This window comes from Lathamus discolor, chromosome 5, assembly GCF_037157495.1.
Source record: "Lathamus discolor isolate bLatDis1 chromosome 5, bLatDis1.hap1, whole genome shotgun sequence".
Taxonomy (NCBI): domain Eukaryota; kingdom Metazoa; phylum Chordata; class Aves; order Psittaciformes; family Psittacidae; genus Lathamus; species Lathamus discolor.
In genome coordinates, this window is record NC_088888.1 from 67,226,074 (window position 1) to 67,244,834 (window position 18,761).

The following is an 18,761-nucleotide window of genomic DNA, read 5'->3' on the forward strand; positions in this document are numbered from 1 at the left end:
TTAGCATTATTTAAGTCTTGCTTTACTGTAAGGATGGATCCTGAATTGGCTACTGTTTATGGGGAAGCAGGAATGCTGGAAACAGCTCTACTGTAGAATCATGCTGGCCAAGGCAAAAGTCAAGGGGGAAATCTGAGGCTGCACAGCTAAACCCATCCTATTACATGTCTGAAAAATAGCATTTCATGGCCTGGTTATGATGGCAGTTGATCAATAGGTGATACTTTTGCCAAATCCTTTATCTTGAAAAATCTTAATCTGGGGAACAGGGCGTTAAATGAAACCAAAGCAATTTTCCATTTCTAACTGTAACTAGGGTTTACTAAAGTATTATAAAGGAACTGTACTACTTCTTGCGTATCTCTTGTGAGACACCTCTTATACGCTGCATTTAATCCTAACATGACTGGCAAAGACTTAACATGCTTAACATGTAAGAACATCTAATGATCCACTGGTAGTTCAATATTCATCCAGACACACTACTATTAAAAGGAAACAAATTTTCAATAATCACAACACGCATATGCAATTTGCCTTTCACTAAAAATATTTTATTGTCTGGATAGCTGGTACCATGCAAAATAGAAAAGCTGTGCTCTTTGATAAAGAAATAAAAGTTCAAACCAGACTGTTTTAATTATGTCCTTTAAAAGATCCTTTACATTATACTTTGCTTTATCCCAGGATAAATAAATAAATAAACCTTCTATCTATTCTTTAAATGCACTGTTTTCATTATTATATTTTCTCAGTGTGAAATTAATATCTGGAAATTTAGATTCACTCATTCCAAGTGGAATATCTTTGAGTATGGTGTCTGACAGAGGCACATCTGCCTTGTATATTTATGTTACGCTTGCATGCATTCCCTCTATCTTCCAGCGAAGAATAGAGTTGCAGCTGTTGCAGCTTGAAGTCCTTTAAGCAAATTGTGTTGTATAAACCACCTAGTATACCTTCTTTTGCCAAAGGAACATTTTATTGTACTACCACAAACAGATCAAGCACCTCTGGAAACGGCGTAGGTTTTCGTAAATGATTGGAAGAGTTTTTTTCTTACTCTCTGCCTTATTTCCTCCCATTGCCAGCAATATGTTTAAAAGAAACCAACCCAACAACCAAACCAGAATATGACTGGATAATTAGACTGTACAGTAACTCCAGGCTTTTGCAAATTGCACTTCTGTTGTGTTTGTTTTGAATACTATATTTATTAGGGAATTCAACAGAGATATATATCTCTGTGATTTATGCCTAGTGCTCTGATATCTATTTAAGGTACACTTTTAAGTTGTTCTTTAAGGCCATATTCTTAATGACTTCAAGACTGACAAGTCCTAGTAATGAACCCTTTCTTACATAAGCGTGCACTATAGAGTATGTAGGGCACACTTAAAAAAAAAAAAAGAAACAATGAAAAGAGGCATATTTTTATTTATTTTGTTGCTGGGAGCACACATTTATTTCAAAAGCATTAAAAATATCAACCTTCAATTGAAAACAACATTGGAGAAGTGAACATAGCACCTTAGGATATAGATGTATATTCCACAAAAATTCAAAAGTGTGAAGATGAAATTCTGCCCTAACAAAATGAGATCAGTTTTCATTTAAGTCAATAGACACTGTGAGTGAAGATCTAAGGCAAAATTTGCTTCTATATTTGTCTCTGTCTTACCATGACCCACTGAAACACAAGAGCTATTCATGTCTAGATGATCAAAACAAGTACCCCAGGACCTAGAATTAGTCATCTCTATTTCCATCACAGACTACTTTTCCTTAGGGTTAGTCTAATACATTATATATAATACATAGTTCACAAAACTGACAGTGACCTACATAATCAATCATTGCTGTTCCATTTTTGTTACCTTGCTCACAGAAGGAAGAAAGAAGGCTTTGCTTTCTCCTGGCTTTATATGAAGATCATTGAAATCCATGGAAGACTCCTGCTGACTTCAGCTGGAGCTGAATTAGCTCTGAATGAGCAGTATTTGGCATTGGAACAGCTTAATGCTGTACTAAAAAGACACAACCGTGGCTCGTTGATCCCAGTGTTGCTTCTGCGCCAGAATCATTCCCAGTTTAGGCCTGCTGCCAATCATCCCCAATGTAGTAGACATCGAAAGGCAGAGGCAGAGTGTGGGAATGCTTCCTAAGGAGAACCTTCAGTGAATAAGTTGAAGAAGCACCACTGGGCTGGAAATGTCCCCTTGATTCAGAGGAGCTCCAGAGAGCTCAGCAGAACTGGATGAAACAGCGGGTGGGTGGGCAGAAAAAGGAACAGGGGGAAAAAATAAAGATAATGAAAAGAAGAGCTAACTGCTTCTATTGCTTCCATGGCCATGAGCAATAGTGGATGGTGTGCTTTTTGCGGTGTGTGTATTCAAGGTATTAAACTCTCTCTCCAAAAAAAGAAAAAAAATACAGCTTTTTAACTGGCACTTTAGGTTTTAATTTAAAACCATGACATTTATATAAACCTCAATTTATGTGTACCAGTACTTTGTTTATTACTAGTTGACTGTGGGCTTATGGTATGGAATCCAACATTCTAAGATGATTTTGTTTTCTTCCAACTGTTTTTGTATTTATTTTCTGTGCCTCTTGTTCAAATTTTCAGTCCTGAAGAAGTGAATTCTATTAATATTACTCATAGATGCAAAAAAAAAGGCTTATACTTGTGAACAAAGTTAGATTAGAAAACTCCCCACAAAAATAACCTCTGTTTAAAACAGGGGGAAATATTCTACATGCTTTGAAAAAAATTCTTCAAAACTTCTAAGTAATTCACTTTTAATCTTTTCTCTTATTCTGAATAATCTATCTAATTGATATAATTAGATTCTGTTCAAGAAAACTACAGCTTGAATTTGCTCACTAGAGATTTACTGAGTTTCAGAGGAAAATTGAGGAAAATCAAGGAAAATATATTTAATTCTACATATTCCAGATGACAGATGCTATAGATGGATGAAAGGTTTTCAAAATTATAATTTTTGTTGCTTTGGTCTAGAGAGTATCAGATAGGAAAATTAAAACTTTGAATCTATACTTTTAAACATTCCCTTGTGGCCCATCAGCACTAAGACTGTGTTGCACAGGTAACAAAATAAAGCCTTAGGTATATTGAGAAAACTAATATGTGGAACCAGAGGCCTCAGAGAGAGATGGGGCTTGATTCAGTGGGAGCTGAAAGTGAATGAAATTCCAAAATTTGAAGTGAACAAAAGGATTTTAGTTCTTAAGTAAGGAAGCTAGGCCTGAAACAAGGATAACGGGGTAGAAAATGGATTAATTCAGAGTCAGATGAAAGAGAAGGGAAGTGGTTAGTATACCCTGTCCTCCAGGACATAAAATACAGCTCTGGCTTAGTGAGGTACAGTGTCTTACAATCGACATATAGGCTAATACTGTGTGTTTATTCTAGCTTATCTACACAGAAAAACTACTAATGCTATCCACTAGTTCATTAGCTCAAATGCCAAAGGTATGTATTACACATATACAGACTTAAATCTTTTATATGATCCATGCAATCATTAACATTGATGTACTGTATGCCATGCATCTAACCTTCTGGGTTTACAGTTTATTCTTTAAAAGGTTAGAAAATCATAGACAAATAACTTATGTTAAAAGTGTCACATATTAAATAGCCATCATATTTCAATACAGGCTAGCATTATGGATCTTTATTTAGCTCCCTTGTATATGTTTTATGATACAAAATATAACTACAATGATTATTTTTCATCTTTTATGCAGCAGGACCTATTGTTATTTAATATACAGCGTGCTCTTTCAACAGTAATGAAGCGAAGAAAGAGGTCATTATCTTCAAGACCACTCTTCTGTAAAAGCTGGATCAAGTGCACCCTCTTAAGTTTGCAGACAATACCAAGTATTTTATGATTCCATGATTCTATGACCCTAAGATTCCATGAATCTATGATTCTATGATTCTATACTACTACCCTGGAGAACAAGACTTCAACTGCCATGAATTGCCTATGAAATTCTGTGCAGGACTCTCAAGCTAGACTTTTATTTTCCCTTCTTCCTCTCAGTATGCATGCACATGCACACATACACATACACTCTCACACACAGGCACCTTTCGCCTGTTTTCTCACACTTATATGCGTCAGACAAGCAGAGGCAAGAAGAATTGCTCAGGGGCTGAAGGCAGTGAACCCAGAGCAGTGAAACCAATGAGGCAGTACCTGAAAATGTCTATAGCAAAAGTGTTTGCCTATACCCGGATGTAAATATTCAGGATTCAAAAATAAAACTGAAATAAACAATTGCTGTGATCTGAATATAGATGATAATATAGAGCAGATTCATTCTTTAAGCAGAATATGAAAACAATGAAAAACACCTCACATGCTTCTTAAGATTGTGAAATTCCCAAATGTAGTAGTGGAGAACAATGTTAAGAGATTCCGTAACTTCAGAAGAAGGTATTTTTGCTGTATAGAAGGTGAAGCTGTACACTTGATAAAATGACAATGTGAAATCTGAGCAGCTGCACTTAATTGAACACTATTTATAGAGTCCTGTGGAGAGAACAGCATGGCAATGTGCAAATGATTATACAGGCAGTATTTTTTAGTCTAGTACTAATCACAAAGTATAGAAACAGACTGGATTAGTAGAAAAGTTCTCTGTTTCTTACTTTTCTATAGGAAGTCTATCTTTTCTCTTTTGATTGGAGAGTCAAATGTAGCAGCAAAACCCTACAGAAATTGAAGTCTGCTGTGTCTCCTCCCCTCCCCTCCTCTCTCATTCTTGTTATAAAAATCCTGATTGCAAAAAAGTAATTTCTTAAATGAGAATAAATTTTAAAAATCTTTTATGGTCTTCGGTTGCTTATATTTTTCCTTGTTATGTTTGAAATAAGAGACAGTGCAATAACAAGACTGTTGGCTAGTCTAGCTTAAAGATTGTCCTGGGTTTACCAGGAGTCAGTTACCCCCATCATGCTATTGAAGCTAGGTTGACCCAGAAGTTTGTGTACCTACCTCTCAAGCTATTTAGATTAATATGTTAATTAAATCATGAGTCACTTTCAGTGAAATACATCTTTCAGTTAGAGTCCTTAAAGAAAAAAACATTTCCAAGTTACCATGTGATTATAAAACCTTGAATGTTTAACAAAAACCCCAAATATATATTTACGTTTTATGTTTATATTTACTGTCCTAAAATGTTCTACCATGTTATGTCAGAACTTTGTAAAAAACCCCTTACAGAACACCCAAAGTACTGCTGTTAGTAAATAAATTTTAACCTAAGACAAATAAAAAATGATCCCAAATTAGTCTCTTGAGAACTTCTTTTGAGACTTCACAATGAAGCCATTCTGCACCTTTTTTTGAAGTCTATCTTCAATTTTAAAAAAAGAAAATACAATGCAAGATGATTACTTTACACATTTCAACATTTCCTTCACCTGCAGAGGATTTATCTAGCAAGGCTGAATTAGGGGTAAGTTTTTTATAATAAAGTGAACCAAGTTTTCTCACCTTGTTATATGCCTAGTTCTAGTGACTTCAGCATCTCACATAAGATTAATATTATGTAGTTGTTTAATCAGCACTGACTGAAATGTGCTTGAATTTCTCAAACTACATTTTAGGTTTGGGATTTGACATGACAACAATGATTCAGATTAACTTGCATTTTTAAAGAAGAAGATAGGGAGAGAATGGATTTGATATACAGTAGTGTAACTTTTATTTGAAAATTACTGTTCTAATAGTGTTCTTTGGCATAAATTAGCAAGATAAGGACTAAAAAAAAAAGCAATATGGCGAATTGATATACAGTCTTAGAAAAACTTTAAATTTCTATAGTCCAGATATCATAATTTTATTCCACATTTAGCTAATGTTAAGTTCTCTCAGCAAAGATCTAGTGCTATGGCTAAAGAAGAAAAAATCACTTCTAACCCACTGTCTTTTCTTTGTGGAGATGCGGGATCCTCAGGAAAAATGGTTTTGCAATTTTTTCCTTGAATAAGCTGAACTCTGATATCCTGAAGTTTAGGGTTTGTACTCTGCTACTTGCCTTCCTCACTCCCCCAGGATCTTGAACTCCGCTACAGCCAAGGCTTACACTAAACATCTCATTCCCAGTTAGTTATTTCTTATTAGTGAATAGAGAACATAGTTGCGTGTTTGACCAGTTGCTCCCAATACTCTTCCTCTTTTTGACATCTTTTTGAATGCTTGCATCCCACCATGTTGCCCTTCTAACAGATGTCAGAGATTGAAGTCTCTCACAAGAACTGGGCTCTTTGAAGAAGATATTTCTTCAGTTATATGAAGAAGGTATCATCCACTTCCTTACCCTAATCAGGTGACCTGTAACAAGCTCTCACCATGATGCCATCTTTATTAACCAACTCTTTGGTCCTGGCCCACTAGCTCTCAGCAAACCTTTTGTCTATTCTACAAGAGATCTTAGTACATCCAAGCTGATCCTTTTCCTAAAGGGCACACTCACCTCCTCATCTTCCTTACTGTCCTGGTTTCTGCTGGGAAAGAGCTAATTTTCCTCCTAGAGTTAATTTTCCTCCTAGTAGCTGGTACATTGTTTCAGTTTTAGTCTGAGAATAGTGCTGATAACACACCAATGTTTCAGTTGTTCCTAACTAGCCCTAATCAAGTACTTTTCAGTCTCTCATTCTCTGCCAGGGAGGAAGCACGCAAGAAGCTGGGAGGAAACAGAGACAGGACACCTGACTCAAGCCAGCCAAAGTGGTATTCCTCGTCTGTCATATCACCCTAGCCATGTGAACTGTCCCACTGGCTCTTAGTTATTCTGGTGATTTCACAGTTCTGTGACCTTGTAAGGAGTTCTAGTTCCTCCTTTATGTTTTCCAGGCTGCAAGCATTTACATACAGATATTTGAGGTAGTTTTCCTTTCAACTTTTTTAATCATTCTGAGGTGTCTCTTGTTCAGGTATCCCCAGTCTTTGCTTTCCATCTCTGTGCATTGTTTCTTTATTAACTGTCGGCTGTAATCTCTCACCCACATGTTTTAGTTTAACTTAACAGGGAATAAGGATACAAATGTCACTTCTCAGTGCACGAAAATATACAGGGCATATTTTGTACTCAGAGCAAAATAATCCCATAGCTGTCTAAATTCCTTAGTAGCAATCATGTGCCCTTGATATCTGGCAGCATCTGTGCTAATATAATCAAAGGCTAGTAAGTAATATTTTAACCAATTAAATTACAAAATTCCATTGTGTCTTAAGAGATATTAGGCACTATTACACTGTCTATGGACTTGCCCATTCATGAGTTATTAATATCACTGGAAAATTCTTATATTTCAATATTCTTTTATTCTAATATATTACTGTGAGAGATGAAAGAGAATGAACAGTAAAAAAAAGATTATAACAGGAAATAAATAATTTATATCTGAATGTTAAATGTACCAAACTGGGAAAGAACACAGAATGTTTCATGTAAAGACAGAAACAATGAAAACTCATTTTTTAGTACATGATATTCTGTCTGTTCCTCCTAGGACAGAGAAGCAGTGCATGGAAAAATGGAAAATGGCTGCCAATTTTTAATACATGGGTTGGAAATGGGTCAAAATAGCAGCATACTCTAACCTCTCCCAGAAAAGGCAAAAATATAGCCTTCAAATACGTTATCCAAGTGAACAGAACTTATATTAAAATGGTGCTTAATCTATTAGGGCACCTCTGAATTTCATGTTCATTCTTACACTCAATAGGAACTCAGATAAGTTAGTAAAGTTAGATGGCTGTTGTACTTACCAACACAACAGCAATGTAAATGAATATGACTGTAATTTTAATGCCATCATAAGCAAAACTATTTTTCTTTTCTTAATTCTGTCCAAGATCTTTCTTGACCCTAGCACCTTTAAACTAATTTTCCACTCTACATGGTTTCTTCTTCCAAAGTTAAACAGTTTCACATTTTTTAGTCTCCAAAGACGTTCAGTCTCGTACAACAGTAACTACTTTTCCAGGATGTATCTTCTTGGAGTAATAAATATAGTTAATCTTTTTTATTGTGTTCCCTTTTACAAATATGAGGATATTTTATCCTCTCTTCTAAGCTATGATTATGTATCATAGAATCATAGAATACCAGGTTGGAAGGGACCTCAAGGATCATCTGGTCCAACATTCCTTGGAATCTTAAGCCTTGAATATTGCTTTTAACTATAACATTTTTACTTCTTTCAAATGATCATGACATCAATCACATCATCATTCTTATCCAAAGGAAAATGTATTTATATTTATAGTTGTAATATTACTACATTTATTTTTATTATATTTACTCATAAATGAAAACAGGCTGAAAAAGCTGGGGCTGTTTTGCCTGGAGAAGAGAAGGCTGTGTGGAGACCTCATTGCAGCTTTCCAATATCTGAAGGGGGCTTACAAGGATGGCAGAGAGGAACCCTTCATCAGGGACTGTAGCAATAGGACAAGGGGGAATGGGTTTAAATTTAAATAGTGGACATTGAGATTAGATATAAGGAAGAAGTTTTCTGTTGTGAGGGTGGTGAGACACTGGAACAGGTTGCTTGAAGATATGGTAAATGCTCCATCATTGATAATGGTCAAGGCCAGGTTGTATAGAGTCTTGGGCGACATGGTCTAGTGTAAGGCATCCCTGCCCATGGCAGGGATATTGGAGCTAGATGATCTTAAGGTCCTTTCCAACCCTAACCATTCTATGACTCTGTGATTTAAGGATGTGGACCTGTTGGAGTGTGTTCAAAGGAGGGTCTCAAAGATGGAAACAGTGCGGGAGCACCTCTCTTGTGAAGACAGGCTAAGAGACTTGGGCTTGTTCAACCTGGAGAAGAAAAGGCTCTGGGAAAACCTCAGAGATGAATTCCAGTATCTAATGGGGCCCTACAAGAAATCCGGAGAACTCTTTACAAGGGCATGTAATGACAGGACAAGGGGGAGTGGCTTTAAACTGAAAGAGGGGAGATTTAGATTAGATAGAAGGAAGAAATTATTTACTCTGAGAGTGGTGAGATACTGGAACAGGTTGCACAGAGAAGTTGTGGCTGCCCTGGAAGCGTTCAAGGCCAAGTTGGATGGGGCTGTAGGCAACCTGGTCTAGTGGAAGGTGTTCCTGCCCATGGCAGAAGGGCTGGAATTAAAGGATCTTTAAGGTCCTTTCTAATCCAAACTATTCTATGATTCTATGATTTCCTCCTCCTTCACAAGTAACTTCCTATGCTCAGATCCTATGTAGCTCCGTGTATGATTAACATCAAATCATCACTGAACAGGCTCAAGTCAAATCCCCTTGCTTACGCTAAGGAAAGAATCTCAGGAAAGGTCACAGCCAACATGGAGTTACATCTGCTTTAAAACTCATCCAGTACTGGTGAACTAATTATTTGAAAAAGCAGTTGGATTTGTTATTTCATCCTTATTTAAGGAACCCTTTCTAACATCTTCGGTGCTCCTTAAAAAATCTTACCTTCACTTAGGAATGATGATTTAGTGTCAGTAATAAATATTTCAGCACTTTGTGATGAATCTATTGTTAATCAATACACCTAAGTCAATACATAACAGAAAAGTATATCCTCGAAAAACAAGACTTTTTCTCTGCTCCAGGTTTCTATATTCTTTGTCAACTCTGAAAGCAGGGGCTTGTGATGCTTAAGGGATTATCTAAACCTTCAAGATAAGATTCACAGTAACTAATTCTATTTTTTTATAATGAAATGTTCATTGAAAGATTAAAATAAACTATCAAAGTTCAAACATACAATTTTAATACATTTCACTTCAAGTAAATGTTAAAGCTGATATTTCTTCAATCTTCAGTTCTTTTGTACATAGTATCATCTACATATACATTGTGTTATTTATTCTGATTTACTGCCAGAAAAAAACAAAACCCCAAAAATTTTTAATTTTTATCTGTAGAGAGGACATCTAAACCTTGAGTTAATACCTTATTTAAGATGGCTGGTAGAATTCTCACTTATGCTCATTTTTACAGGAATCTACTGGTGCTCTTTAGTTTTCCTATTCAGAATAGAATTTATTGTTCTTCCTCAAGATCTGCACCTGAAATTCCATAAATGAAATAATTTTCTATTATGATATACCCAAAATTACTCTTGTGGGGTGCTGGTAAGAAATAGACTGGTGAGGTTAGTCTCAATTTGCTGTGTTTTATATTTCAAATGCTCATTTATACACTTATTTACTACAATGGCAACCTTCTTTGAGTTTCTATAGCTAAACTAAATTTGTCACCTTTCTGAATCATCAAAATTCAAAATATCTAACAAACTTTAACGATGTTATTGCCATTTTTTTACTTCTTTGCTATCTTGATACTTCTGGAATGAAGACTTTATTCCCTGTGGTAGCCTGTTTTTCACATATACGTCTTCCTGTTTTCCTGTATACGTCTTCACTTCCCACATTTAACTGCAAATCTTTCTTTTCTTCTTTTTTTTTTTTTTTTTTTTTTTTCACCATGTCTGTTTATTTCTTGCTCTCATTAGCTTTGAAAGTGAAGGACTTGCTCTGGGAAGCCAGGTCTATTGGAGCCTGATGGGGCTTATCTACCAAAGAAGGGGAGGAGATTCTTTTGTACGAGACTTGCCAGGTTCATCGAGGCAGCTTTAAACTACTATGAGAAGTGCAAGGCCCTACACCTGGTTCAGGCCAATCCCAGGCACAGCTACAGGTTGAACATGATCTAGCAGTGTGTGCTTGCAGCCCAGAAAGCCAACCGTACCCTGGGCTGGATCAACAGAAGCATGACAAGCAGGTTGAAGGGGGCTTTAGCACTTCCCGTACAAGGACGGGCTAAGAAACTTGGGCCTGTTCAGTCTGGAGAAGAGAAGGTTATGTGGAGACCTTAGTGCAGCTTTCCATCATCTGAAGGTATTCCCTGATGAAGAGAGAGGGACTCTTCATCAGGGACTGTGGCAATAGGACAAAGGGAAATGGGTTTAAATTTAAATAGTGGACATTGAGATTAGATATAAGGAAGAAGTTTTCTGTTGTGAGAGTGGTGAGGTACTGGAACAGGTTGCTCAAAGATATGGTAAATGCTCCATCTCTGGTAATGGTCAAGGCCAGGTTGTATAGAGTCTTGGGCGACATGGTCTAGTGTGAGGCATCCCTGCCCATGGCAGGGATATTGGAACTAGGTGATCTTAAGGTCCTTTCCAACCCTAACCATTTTATGATTCTATGATTCTATTAGTTTAATTAAAATAAGGTTCTTCTGGTTTCTACCTTGTATATTTTCATGTTCCTATAATGCAGTTCTACATTTTATGTAGAGTGTGTAAAGAAGCTATTATACAAGATAAAGCTGTATTGCCACAAAAAAAAAAAAAACAACCCAAAAAGTTTAATAGTGAAAAAGTTATATCAGACACAGACAAGCAAAGAACTGAGCATTCACTGCATCAAAACATTTTTGTAAAGGAGGAAAATTATAATACCCCACCTCTTCAGAAACTCAAAGAAGAATGAACAGTTAAAGAGACAGCACTTTGCAACCTTGATACACAAAGTTATTTTAAAGCCCTTCAAAAGCTCAGAATAAAGAACTGCAAGGCTACTTAAATAATATTTCAAACAGGAATTATTAAGCCAGCACAGAAAAGCAGACACAAAACTTAAATCTCTATAAGCAAACACTTAGATAAGCTGACTGAAAACATTCCAAACAATTCCATGCAAGAAAGGGAAAGATAAGGAACTAAATGTCAGAGAGATTATTGAAACCTAAAGATGAAGCATATGCAAACAAACAGATAACAGCACATTCCAAAAAAGTAACTAGACAATGGCAAGAAATAGTTAATCAAAACCAGAAATTAAGTCTTTTTGACAGTGAACCTAATTAAATAAAAAACATTTCAAAAGGTGAATGAATTACAGCAATCCCTTGAAAAAACAGGCCATATACTTTAAATCTGCAGCTGAAAATTGGTCAATTTTTAAAAAGCACAACAATATGTATTGGAGACTTGCCACAAGAATCTTTGTACAGACAATGTTCCTTATTGATGCTGTGAAAATCTGACTTACAAAAAACTTGCTGAATGATTTGGTTTGTATGTAGGAATAATTCAGTTTCAGTCTGTGATTTGTTCTGTCTTCTCCAGTGATAGCTGGGACTCACAGATAAGCCAGCTATGTGGCACTGACCAATATTTTGTTCTGTTAACTACTAAACGCTTACACATTTAGATGCTTGTGGGCTGCTGCTAAATTATGTAAGAATGGACACTGTGTTTGTTTGCAAGCTGGATGAGTAACTCCAAGAATAAGGTTCCTGTGTTCAGAGGATGGTTCAGACTCACACCAACAAATATGATTTATTTTTGTAAATATTTTTTACAGCCAGTCTTCCAGAAGAGAATTTTTCTTAATAATATTATTCTGTCAATATTTAAACTTAAAAAAATTAAAGTAAAATTATAAATAAATATTGATGATATGGTAGGCCAACTGCACTTGTTCAGTAGAGTAGCTGATATATCTAACACAATCCTTACTGTGAAGAAAGTTAGGTGCCTACTGAAGATATTTTCAAGAACAGAATTGATATTTCAGTCTTTAAAATATGAACTTGGGGAGTGAAAAGGATTCAGATATGATTTGAGTGTTATCATTCCACATATTTACCTTTGATTTAAAAAGCTTAATTGCTTATGTGGTCTCTTAACACTAGATATCGTGTTGAATAATTTTTCATTCATCTTCCTTGCAACCTTCAATTAAATTCAGTTTGACTTCTCAGGAATGTTGTGCTACTGAACTGTAGTATTTCTGTGGGTTTTTGTGTTTTTTTTTTTTTTTTTTAATTGTTAATATATAGTCCGTTTCACAAAGCAGGTCTTGCTACTTTGCAGCTGATACCAGTTGTGCTGTAAAACCACTAAGTAGCATCATATTGATTCTGCTCGTATGAAGAACAATTGTGACAAGTGGCCACTCTTAAGCAAGAGGAGATAGGAAAGCTTTAGCTATCTTTAAACATTGTAAAATATTATAAAACATCTCTTAAGTTATTTGTTTTTCAAAAATGAAAGAGAAAGCATAAATTTCTTGGGGGGATGTCAAAATATTTCCATCAAATTAATATTGTTAAATTTAAAAAAAACCAACCCCAAAACGAAGCAAATGTTCACTTCTACTACAACTCCTTCCCCATGGAGATCCCACACCCAAAATTTACCTGTTTTTCACAGAAAGCTGTCTAGTTTGCTCTGAAGGATGTTGGTGACAGGTGATAGGGATCATTTTACTCCAAATCTGGTTTTCTTTCAAAAAAGATTTTGGTATGAAAGTTCCAGTCAGGCCTAGTTTACTTGTTAAATTCATACTGGGAGGTTACCTGCTTCTCTGTTCTTTCTCAGGAGCATATCTGGACTCTGATCATCAGCCCTCACTTGGTTACATTAATTATTACAGGTTTCAAAGAAAATAGGGAAAAGTGGCTTTATGCTGCATATTGTTCTCATCCAGTTCTCAAGGAGCTGGTGAAACCTCATGTGTAACTTGTAACTTGTGTTGAAAAAAAAGCTAGCCTTCTTCAGACCTTTTAATAACTCCTAGCTGGGTTCAGAACAGTTGGAATACATGTACCCTGCTGAGTTGACAAATGTTTCTTAAATACTACTTCTGCAGAGCTAGCAGGACAACTTAAATTCCTTTAAAGCTTATTTTGAGATAGGTAGGGTATAAGGTCTACTAGTAAAGCGGATGTAACAGAGGTTAACGGTAGTGTGGATCAGAATCTGCCTTTTAGTCTCCTCTGGCAATGGGTTTTCTTATACTAGAACTTATGTCTGGACAGAGGAATACTATTCAGTTCTCTGCTTGTGAGTTTATTTTAAGGAGGATTTGAAAGAGTTATTTTAGCAAAAGTTTATATTCTTAAAAAGTTAACAAGAGTAAACATGTATATTAGAAAAATACATATCTTGATTTTTTATACTATATAATATGTCCAATTTAGTGGATGATAATGCTTTATTTACTTTATCTGACTTTACTACAGGTTTTTGTGCTGTTATTTTTTTCAGTATACTCTCTATAGGATTAGGACCATTGTGAATATTTTATATATACTTCTCACTGTGAGCTGGCCTGCATTAAAGAAAGAATGACATTTGCTGTGAGTGGGTAAGTAGTAAACATCAGATCTTGTTTTACTCATGTCCATTGTCAGCTTTTCCTCAGTCTTTTGTCAGAGTGTGACTGCTAGGAAACAAAGGTGATGTCACTTTCTTCTTTGAGAAGTCATATTGCTTCAGCACAGTTTCAGCAGAAATTTTGCAGTTCTCTGGGTCACTTTCATTGGGTAAATTCTGTGGCACACAAAAAGACTTCAGGCAGGCTTTGTATAGCTTTGCAGTGTACAATTATTTATTTGCAGTGCAATTATTTATTTTCTATTGTATGTAATAGACACCAAATCACTTACAAGCAACCAGGCTACTCATTGACATTCTCTGACACGCTCAGCAGCCTGAATGAGATACCTGGTGAGTTTCTGTTGGTTGGGTTGTCATCGTCATTGGGGGATGGTCAAGTGTTCCTGTGAGAATGTTAGTCATTCGTGTTTCCAAGTTACCATCTTCTGATTATTTGTTTGTTTCTGTAAGATATTATAGCTTCCCGCTAGTATTACTCCTCCTGTGTCTTTGAGCTCCTAATAATTCCTATCTTAATGATTCAACTTCATCTGTACTTAAACATTTCTTATGTTTAACTGTTTTAGCCCGTACAATTTTTCACAATGTTTTTCTCAACAAAACTGAATTATCATCACACAGCTGTGTTACACCAAGCTGTTCTTGGATCACAGACAGCTGAAATACTATGCCAAGGGTTTCAGTTTCATCTTGAAAGTGTCCTTAATTGACTCAAAATTCTCTTGTTTTTATTCCATAGTGATGAAAAGCAGCAAATGAGAATAAACGCATCCATATTTTTGATGCTTTTGGGAAACCTCCAAAGGAAGAGCATTAAATGAGTAAATTAAAACTAATGGACGTTTCTGAGCAAATTCTCACGCAGTCTAAAGACTGGTTAAAATAATGATGCTATCTTTAGAACTTGTCCTTCAAAACCAAAATAAATAAGACAAGTAAAGAAAAAAGCTAGAAATGTTAACTGAAAAGTTATTTATGGATTAATGCTTATCTGATAGGAATGAGTTGTAATATTTTTAGATAAAGCAGTTTCATAGTTGTGTTTGTGCACTATCTAGCACTACAGTTTAGATTGTTCATGGGCATTTCAGAAGCTCTAGATGTGGCAAATAAATAAGACAAACTTAATTCTGATAAATTTTCCTTCCCTTATTCTTAAATATTCACTATTGAAATGGTGACAGGTTTCAGGCTATGAAATGTGCATTTCTGCATAATAAAGTACAGTATAGTTGCTATACTAAAATATGTTAGAGGAAACCTGATTTAATTTTAAAACAACTTTCTCTATGATATTTTCCACTGTGTCAATAGATGACAGCTACTATAAGCTAATTAATAAGAGGCCTTTGTGAGGTAAAAAAATCCTCTTGGGACATTGAAAGGATTACTGCAATAAGAAAGCTGCTTATATATGGGGTTCTGCACTCCAACATACATAGTTTCTTCAGCAGCTGTGTTTCTCTAGACTGCAAAAAAAGTGAAATATTTGCTGCTGACATAACACTGATTTGGATTTTGCAAGAGATTCTAAAAGAAAAGCCTACCCGAATGCTACTGAGGTTAAACACTGTAAAAGTGTCTTGTAAAAGGCTATTGAAACACAAAGGCATTCAGTACAAATGATCAGAAATGGTGTAAATTCACAACCCTTTTTTCAAATGTGATTTCTGTCCCTGAGCAAAAGTATCCTGCCACTTTTTTGGGTCATCAGTCATTTAATCAAATACAGCCAATTGTGAAGTGATTACCTACAAAGCAAGAATAATGCATGACACAGGTTTGGTTTTTTTCCACTTTCACATAAAAAGACCTTTTACAAGCTCTTTCCAATTAATATCATGTAGTTACTGCTATCTCCACAAATAAAATGTTAAAATTTAAGTAATTTCTTTTTCTACTTTGACTAAAGGAGACTATGAGTCTACATGGTCTTACTTATTCTTTTTTATTCTGCAGCTAATCTATGTAGCTGTTTTGCTGTTATTTAACTCTTATGTACTGCCTTTGTTACTCTTACTTCCACAATTTCTATGTCTTAATGTAAATAATATGAGTAAAATATCTCATACTTTATATATCTCATATGTATCTCATAAGATATACTTCAATATCATTCAAATATTAAAACTGTATGCAAATTATGTTGTAGGAAAATATTAGGAAAAATTCCCACTACTTTTTATAATAATAGAAGTATTTTTATGTTAATTTGATATAATATGCATACATTATCAGTAACTACAGGTCTAGATTTTATATTGATATTTGAAACAGCAATCTGTTAGAAACATCTAAGTACTAGGTTACCTGTACTTCCTGGTATAACACTGAATTCTTGGCTGATATTTTTAGATTGTGAGACAAAAAGGAGGAAGAGAGAAATTTCAGCCTGAGTGGTACATTCTTGCATAAAAAACAGTGATCATTAATCACTACTGATTAGTTGTGCCCACCAAAATTTATTTATTTTTTAATAAAGAGGGAAATCAATATTTGCTCAGAAAAGCCTAGCCACTGGCTTTCACTTACTATTCCTATGAGATTTTGCAAATGTGGGCAATTGTGAAATGTCTCTGGTTGATGAGTGCATAGAATGAAGTTCTTCAGTATCATGTCTCTGCACTATACGTTCAGTTTTCTTTAAGAAAGGTATAAAACACATTCCTCTTACTCAATATTTTAATAGAAACTCCTGTGGCTTCTCTGTTCTGTTTAAGACTTGGTTTTATTAGTGTGTGCTGGCTTGTAAGGATCACTGGACGTTAACCAGAATATCAATTATTTTGGAAGTTCTGACAAGGCTGAGTTACAAAAGTGGGTAGAGATATCAGCATTGCAAAAATAGCAATAGTTCCAAGCCTTAACAAAAGCTGATTTTTTTTTTTTCTTTTGTGAGCTAAGGAACTTCATAAAAAAGACTGAAGTTTCTATGGATTTCAAGTACCCAAAATTCACTTTGAGCTTTTGAAAAAACTTACTGTAGAGGACTACTCTAAAATTGGACTAGATCTGAATTTGAGCATTTCAGTCTTTTCATGCTTCTGGGCCTGAACATCAGATTAGAACTATGTAGGAACACATAGATAACTATCATTCTAATTAACTGTAATTAAATGTAATGCAATTCAATTAAATGTAATTAAATTGAATGCACCCATTACTATTTAGAATATGTAATGAGAACAATACTTGTAAACAAACTCATGTTTCCACAGAGAAAAGTAAATAAACATTAAGAAACCTCTTTTGTCTATTCTTTTTCCAAATCCATTAGCATCAAATTGTTCTCATTTCCTAAATAAGGTCATTTTCTACAGTAATAGGCCTCAGGCTTTAATCACCTCGAAGTTTTCATTTGTGGTTTCATAGCTTGGAGACTTCATTATCTAGAACCTAAATGAAAATATCAGCTCTAATCAGAGGGATTAAGTTTTTTTTTTTTTCCCTCACATAAATATTGCTTTTTGGAATAAAGCAAGTAGAGTATATACCACATTTAATTGTTTATAGATATACTTTCTTTCGGAAATCAAAGCTGCTGACTGTGCTCTTTCTAAACAGAAGTTGCCTTAAACTGCTTCTGAGATCATATTCTGCCTGTGAAAAGGAGTAAAGGTACAAAACCTACGTATACCAGATAACCTCTTCTAAAGCATTCTGGTACTCATCTTCAATGAGCATTGAAAGATTTTTGTTTTTTCGTAAGTAAATAAAAGTGGTGGCGTAAGTTGCGAACAAGAAGGTAGACCACATATTAACATCTGCAAAAGATCTAGGAATGTTTTTCTCTTTGTCATCCAGCTTTGTTAAATATGGTTGTCAAGCTTTGTTAAATACGGTTAGTCTCTCTTACAGTTCATGTTTTTGAGATCAGTAGTTCAACAGACATTCTATGGACACCACATTGCATTCTATTTTGGCCAGCTTGTAAATGAAAAGCCTTTCAGATACTCAGTCCTCTGAAGGGTTATGGTTGGCTGTGTTCTGCGCTGTCTTCACTGAAACCTAAGTAAATCAGCTAGTTTTTCATGAGATACCTCAGGTCTTGCTTGCAGCAGAACAGCCACCTGTACAATTTCAGTGGAACACGGGAAGCTCCATGTTTCCATGGCTACCATGCTCACAAGACCAATGCTAGTTGGTATGATGCTAGCTCAATAGATCTACATGAGTGGTGTCCTCTGAGGTAGTCATGACATTCACAAAATGTCAACCTTTACCAAATAAACCCAGCTGAATCAAAACCAAACAGATTGACCTTCAAAAAATACAATTTTAATAAACAACAAAAGCCCATGCCCCCTAATCAGAAATTCTATCCTGAAAATGGAAAAATGGCAGAGGTTTTGAGAAATTTGTTAAAGAATTCCTCTGCAGCTGATTTTTCACATATAGAGCTTAGATTTAGATATAAGTGGCAAGAACTGTGCTAGATTTAATTTCATGTATTACATTTCGCAACTGAAAGTTTTCTGGCAGTGAGGGTCTGTTGCTAAGGTGAAGTTCTAGGAGT